Source organism: Rousettus aegyptiacus, unplaced genomic scaffold (genome assembly GCF_014176215.1).
Source record: "Rousettus aegyptiacus isolate mRouAeg1 unplaced genomic scaffold, mRouAeg1.p scaffold_m13_p_3, whole genome shotgun sequence".
NCBI lineage: Eukaryota > Metazoa > Chordata > Mammalia > Chiroptera > Pteropodidae > Rousettus > Rousettus aegyptiacus.
The window spans coordinates 144,873,286-144,879,632 of record NW_023416306.1 but is presented as its reverse complement, the minus strand read 5'-3'; positions in this window follow the sequence as shown (position 1 = coordinate 144,879,632).

Here is a 6,347-nt window from a genome sequence, read left to right as displayed (position 1 = left end):
GCTTTCTTCAATAAAGCAGTAAGGAAGGCAGTAGTGGGGGCACCTGCACCGTGGAACACCTGGGTAGGGGCTGTCCCGTGAAGACCGGGGCTGATGGCAGGACAAAGTGCCATGAAACTGTGCTCCCTGGTGTCAGTGGAAGTGAGAGGGGTCTGGACTAACAGAGACCAGGTGATAGCCTGTAGCTGTAAGAGGCAAGGTGAACGTAATTGCTGTAACAAGCCGCCAAGCTGCAGTGGTAACCAGAGGACTCTGAGCTGCAGATCCGTGGTGCTGGTCCATAGTATTCCTAGTCCACGATATTCAAAAAACTTCCACGATAAATACACGTTATAATCAGAGACGTTATTAATTAGAAAGAGGAAATTACCTCTTCTCAGTGCTGAACTTGAATCTTTTCCACCTCTCTCTCTTTCCTCTTCCTTTCCCTCCTCTCCCCTTCTCCCTCTCTCCTTCCCTCACTTCCACAACTATCTAGTGACTCTAATTTTGTGCAAGGCACAATATTTGGGAAATAAAGATATAAATATTGCTACCATTTATGGATTTCTGACTATGAATAGGATCTTTCGTATTAATTTTTTGTAATTCTTGTGTCAACCATGCTCGTAGACACTTATTACCATTCCACAGACGATGAAAGCTCAGAGGGGTAAAGTGACCTTCCCAGGATCAGACAGCTGACAAGCAGCATGTGCCAGGTTTCTCTGACCCAAAACCAAACTCTTTCGGTTGGAGCATGATGCTTTTACGGGGTGCTCCTTCAAGTCATTCCTGCCCGGAGGTCTTTGGTTTTACTGGTGAAAGACTGTCTCATTATTGATTAGCATGTTTGTGGTGTCTTCTGGAGGTGACTCACTACAGACTCAGGTTGTTTTATGAAGACTGTACTTTTTCTCTAGTTTCCTATGTAACCTCTAGGAAGATAATACTTTGCTGTTGCTCAAATCAAAGCTTACAACAGGAGAGTGTGAGGGAGAAAAGGAGCAGAGCCTCACAGGGAAATCCAGAGACTGCTGTGGCGATTCCGGAAGGCTGAATGCTCTCAACTCATTTCCTGGGTATGTGAACGTGGCTGCAGGGCAGAGATGATCCAGGGCCTTTTAGAGGAGCTCTGCCTAAAACTAACTTGCAGCAACTCCTTACTCTTTGAAATGTTTATTTTGCAATTAACAAAAGGTAAGGAGAGGGTGAATTTCCCAGATTCCCTCCTCCCTCATGGGAGCACTTTTGAATGAAGAATATAGATTTTCTCAACTCATTCTACTTCTGGGTTTATTAGCTCCATTGATTGAAATGATAATTCATGTTTTCCTTCTTGCATTGGTTAGGAACTAACTGAGGCACCAGGAAAGTATCAAATTCTGCTGCAGTGACCCAATTAACTCTTCAAATTAATTAGATTTTTAACATAATGAAAGCATTTCAGAGATAACAAAGGAACTGTATTTATAATTGAAAATAATATAGCCTTGGTAAAACAAGCTGTATTTCATAAAGTTCTCCAAGAAGGACTGCTTGTCTTCTTCGTTCAGGAGAACTTTTTTTTTTTTTTTTTTTTAAATGTGCAGCTTATCCTTTTTGGTTTTCTTCAAAACAGTAAAATAAATTATTAAGAAGTAACTTTTAAACCATTCTTCAACAAATTCTGCAAACTTTATTTTCGTTGAAAATTTCCACTAGTGAAACAATTTACTGGATTAGAAGTATTTCGGTCCTTTTGCAAGATGAATCTTCTGGCATTTCTTTTACAATGGTCTCCCTTTGTTTTAATGAATGGGATTGTTTGAAATTGTGTGCAGGGAGATCTAGGATTAATGGCCGGTCGTTGTGACCCTGGAGTATCTGAAGGGGGTGCTACAGACCTCCAAGGACGTAATGTATGATAAAGGAAGAAAAAATAGGGAAGGGATGAGAAAAAGGGGTGGGGGGAAGAGGAGCAGGTGCAAAGCACTATAATTGGTAGCGTAAGGCAGAGACTTGTCTCCAATGGTAAAGAATTTAGAGGGATTATTCTGGTCTCTGTTCCAGGTCCTCATTATCAGGAATAAAGTAAATATCCCTTAAGCTTTTTTGGCTTTATATTTGACTTTAAGTTCCTCTGGCTGTACAATTTCCTTAGCATACTGAATAATTGAGTTAACAAAAAAGGCTTCCTGAAACACAGAATCAATTAGATGCTTCGACCGCGATTGCTAAAAAATTGGGGCTTCTGGAAAAGTCATTTAACTCCCTCAAAAACCACTTTCCAAAATGACCAACCAAAAAACATTCCTGCAAAGAGAAAAAACAGTTCGCTTTAACAAAGAATGTGAATATCACCAAGATCAGAATAGTAATTTTTTTGGGGGGGGTAGGCAATGTTGAAGATAAGATTACTAGTGAGGAATAAATGTAAATATCCTCAAGTCACAAATAATATTATAGAACTTAAAATCATTTGCAAATGCATTTCTTCACTTAAAAAAAACTATACACACAATACAAGATACTGATGAATTATCAACAGTCATTATCTCATGGAAGTATACATGCAAAATTATGCACTTAAAATAGAAATTTAATTCTGTTAGTTTGCAGGTTCTTTGTACAGGAAATGCATGAACAGGTCCTGCTTTTTTGGTCTCATTGCATTGCTCATGGAGATCCCTAAGATGTCTACAACATGGCGAGGTACACACCAGAGGAGGGCGATTGAAACTTTCAGGCAGTTTTGACCTCCACCTTTCATTTCCCTTGTGGAATCTGCATATTGAAATGAAAATATTTCAGGGGACTAATGTTACTGCGTGGAATTAAGACATCTGACATTTTAAAATGTGTTGGAAATGTGTTTAAGAAGATTTCGTTCAGTTTTTGGCTCCTGTTTGAGCAAGCTCAGAAACTAAGGCTGAAACATCTCCCCATTGAAACTTAAGCACCAGTTAATGAGAAACAAAGTCCAATGAAAATTGGCTGCAAATTCAGCATTAACCAAATCTGAGCCAACTTCAGGACAAAGCCAAAAGTAACTCCTGTACCATCAATTCACTGATGCCAGTCTCCACGCTGCAAAGCGGCAGACAGGTGGAGGAGTAGCAGCAAGTAGGCTCTGGTCAGGGGGTCCCTCTTCTTTAGCACTTGTCAAAGTACTTAATTTAGTAGAAAATTTTTTGTTTTTCAAATGAAGAGAAGCTTTCAGATTTCTTGGGCTGGGATTTCAAGTTACTCTTGTAGTACAGGGACTGAGAGTCAAACATCTAAAAACTACAAGTAAATGGATTCTTGAAGAGAGATTGGTTGTTCATGCCAGTTTTCTTGCCCTGTAAGTTTCTTATGAAGAAGATGAAATAGACTTTATTCTGTGGCCTGGGAAAGGAATTGAATGTGCAGTGCCATGGCAGGCTGTGGGAGGACAGGCAGTCCCTGCTGTAAGAAACACTTTTTGGGAGCTCGTGCCGGTGGTTATGAGCAAGAAATCAGGGATGCATGTGCAGTAAAGCAAATAATATTTGATAAGATTCTGTTTTTGGATTTGACAAAACCCTTCCAAGAAGGCTAGCCGCTTTGGATAGACAATCTGCTCCCAGACGTAAATTTGTCCCTGTTTACAAACTTTTCAGTTTAAGGGTATCGTGGAACACAAGCAGCCTAGAGTGGGAAGAAAGACACCTGATTGAAAGTACCAAAATCAGAACTCTGTGGACCGTGTAAAGGGAAGCCTGGAAGCAGAAGGTGGCCCTTCACAGAGGAGATGGCCCCTTAATGACTATGAGTATGATGACATCAGGTCCTTATTTTGCCATTTGCAGGTACAAGGGAAGTGATAATCCTTGTGCTTTTTATTTGTTTGACAGTAGTTATGATTTGCCTTCAGAACTTCTTTAGCAGTCTTGGATTTGAATAAGACTACATAGGCTTCTGTGTGTGTGCGCGTGGAGGGGGTGCGGGGGGACTCTTATACACAAGGTAGGGTGTAGGCAGGGAGAACAAAGCCTGGTCCCCTGTGATGTTAAGTACAAACATGTTAAATAAGTGAATACACCTCCAGTCTGTGCTTAGGACAATAAAAATAGAAATCTGTGAAATGTCCTGTGTAGAAGACAAGTTGTTTGCAGTCAATCCTTATTTTGGTACCTAGAGCACTATGTCTTAAGCAAAGCTTAAGAAGTTCTGAAGGCAAATCATAACTACTGTCAAACAAATAAAAAGCACAGAAGCTTCACCAAATTCAGAAATTTTTTTTATCACTTTATGTGATATGAATCTTTCTTATTTCTTCATGGAAAATAATTCTAGAGGGCATTTTTTTTTGTTTGCTTGTTTCCCTTGTAAACACCAGAAAGACTTTCAGAACTGAAGTACTTAGAGTTAGTGGATCTTTCAAACCAGATGCTACTTTTCTGCTTTTTGATTCCAAAATATGCCATTTCCTTTACTGCAGCTGGGAAGCATATGACAAGAAAAAGAAAGGACGTCCGAAAGCCTTTTTATTCATTCAGTAAATATGAACCACTCAAATATTTGCCAAAGGAATACCCAAAATATAGCACCCAAGAGACAGGCAAAACCGATGGTGTCTTCATCAGGCAGCTACATGTCTGGGCGTAAAGTCTGATGGTGAACTTGGTCAGTATTCTCAAATTTTAATGTGCACACAAATCATCTGGGGGTCTTATTATAATGCAAATTTGGATTCATTGGGTCTGGGCTGGGCCTGAGATTCTATAGTCCTAGCCGGCTCCCAGGAAATACCCATGCTATTGGTTCCTGTATTACATCCTGAGTAGCAAAGGGCTAGACAATTTCCTCTTCCAACAGAAGCCTGGGGAAAGCAGTGCTCTTGCGTGGCTGATGGAAATACCCTCAGATAACCCAGAAATAAGAGGAGAGAAAAAGATTGTTTAATGACGTAAAAGTCAGAATATGGCACAAAATAAATTGCAAGGTTAAAGAGCACATGAAATAATATTTCCTTACTTGTAAGAACTATACATAGACTAGTCATTACATAAGAAGCAGATTGCAAGAAAGCCAACCCGTGAGTAGGTCAGCTGTGCTTCCCTTGTCTGTCATTTATTCTGTAGAGATTACACGGGAGAGGAGTGTGGATAAAATCTGCTGAGATCTACTTAAACAGCAATTACTGCTTACTTAGAGTGAAAAACAATTTAAGCCAGGTGATGAGAAGAATGTAGAATTTATTAACCTTCTGGCCCATGGCTCCTCTAGGAGAAAAAAAATCCAATTGCTTAAAAAATTGATTTAAAAGATGGCACGTGGTGATATTTTTAGGAATGGATTTACAAAGCTGCCTTAAACATACTGCCCTCCATGAAAAATGTTTTATTATTTCTCCAAAGAATTAACATAAACTCAAACGACTGGCTTGTGCAGGACCCCTGGGAGGCTAAGTGTGCTACTATGGCTTTTAAGTGGGACACACTTATGGGGGCCCTCTCCTCAGATATCCCCTAAACACTGATCAGAACCTGTTCATGAAATATAACTGCATATATTGAGAGGTTTAGAGAACATGGCTGCAAATGCAACAAAACTACTCTAGCTATAGTATCATGAAGTTTCTGAGTCACTGCAGAACTCACAACAAAATGAAATTACCAGAGTAGAACATGTTTAAAGCATATACATGCACAAAACGACCCTGGTTTGTGAAATAATATTCCCTGAGAAGAAAAAAATAGATCGTGACCAAGATTAATCCTGCATCTTTTACTCTAATTTCCTGTAGTGGAAGTTGAAAGCCAAGAACTGTTGTTGAACTTGCATCCCACAAATTCAGAGATGAGCCAGACCCACAGAGAGATCTCCAAGGAGCAGGGCCGAGCCTCTGATGCCTGGAGTGCCTCTGTGTAGAGCTGGATGCTTTAATTTCCTTTCTGGTCTTTGTTGACCACAGAAACACCATGAATTTTTCCTTCATCTCATATTTTTGTATCCCATTATTCCTGTTGTGCATTTTAAATGTAGTCTTTCTTAGAGAAATTTCACAAAAGATGATTAAATATCATTTATACAAGTAACTGTCTTTACAGGTATCCTAAAGTCATTCTTTTCAGTTTTTAAGTCATGTTCGTTCTCAATGAAACTTTTAAAATAATTTATTCACTCATGTTTCTTGGTAAATTTCCCTTGACAGCCTGTTCCATATTAGCAGAGAAAGTGTGAGGGTGATGATTCGCTCTGCTATGGAAGACTCAAAGAGCATTGTCCAGTATTTCATCCATTTTTCATGAATCATGAGGTGGAATTATCTAGTATTATCACACAAATAACCTTGTTGGCTGACTCTGCTTAGACGCTGAGAAATATGAAAAGCTCTTTACATTAACAGTTCTCCTTTCTTC